The following is a 1,189-nucleotide window of genomic DNA, read 5'->3' as shown; positions in this document are numbered from 1 at the left end:
ACTGAGTAAAAGCCAGCATGCTTAGAGTGGGCCGTACAGCCGTGTGCAGTCTCCACCTCTCACCTCTTTGGCCTGAGCTCCCACTCCTTTCTCCCACTCTCTCTGGTCACAGGTTTCATTTACAGTGTTCTACGCGCACTCAGGCTGACAGCCTTTTTTTTTTTTTTTTTTTTTTGCTACCTGTCCAGGAGGGTCCTCACCCAGCGACACCCCCGCTTCCAAGTCATTGTTCTCCCTGACCACCCTGTTTAGAGTTGCAGCACCTCTCACTGCCCAGCCCATAGTTCTTACTTCTTTCTGTCATATAATTTACATATTTATTTCACTTGTCTCCCTTCCACTAGAATAAAAACTTCCTAAGAGCTGGAATTTTTGCCCCTTGTTTATTGGTGTGTCATCAAAGCCTGTGCCTGGGACATAGTAGGCACCAGTCAAGTATTTCTTGAGTGGACAAATGAATCAAAATGATATAGTGCTAATTTTGATGGTTATTAAACAAAATAACAATTTAGCAAATGTATCTGAGAATGAAGAGTTTATTGTTAGCAATTTTTTGTGTGTGATTTAGTTGACCAATTTGTGCATGCATATTACTTTAAGCTAGGAAGAAGGCTAAGTATCAGTTTCTTTCCTACCATAAGCACTGAGAAATGCTTGTCCCCATAAATATGTAGAGAGACATGAAAGGTTTTCTTTTTTACATAGCAATGCCATTCTATGCTTGGAGTTCAATGCCAAGGGCGAAAGAATCATATAAAGTATTTTCCTGGTCTTTCGTTGGCTACTAGATTAGGTCCTTCTTTCAAAGCCAATTTTCAAGACCCATCAAATGATCATTAGTCACACCCTTCATTCTTACTCTGAGACATCTTAATTTACCTGAAATACTCAGAAAGAATTGAGAAATTTGCAGTATTGTAAATCTCAACAAACTATCACAATGTACCATTTAAAAAAATCTTATCACATGTTTTCTATTTTCTTCAGAAAACTTTAAGCTTCAAATTTCATGCACTCAAATGACCAGTCCACCATATCCATTAATAGGCAGAAGCCATTCTAATTGTCGAAGCACTCAGCCAAATCAGACTCACTTTGCCTCAGGCAAAGTCTTACTTCACTTTTCATTTTGAATAATGTGTACCCTCTGACAACGGTTTCATATTCCCAGTAAGATAGGTGATGCATG

Source organism: Orycteropus afer, unplaced genomic scaffold (assembly GCF_000298275.1).
Source record: "Orycteropus afer afer isolate SDZICR_OR568_19922 unplaced genomic scaffold, OryAfe1.0 scaffold01026, whole genome shotgun sequence".
NCBI classification, from domain to species: Eukaryota; Metazoa; Chordata; class Mammalia; order Tubulidentata; family Orycteropodidae; genus Orycteropus; species Orycteropus afer.
The sequence above is the reverse complement of the archived record's forward strand: the minus strand, read 5'-3'. Positions refer to the sequence as shown.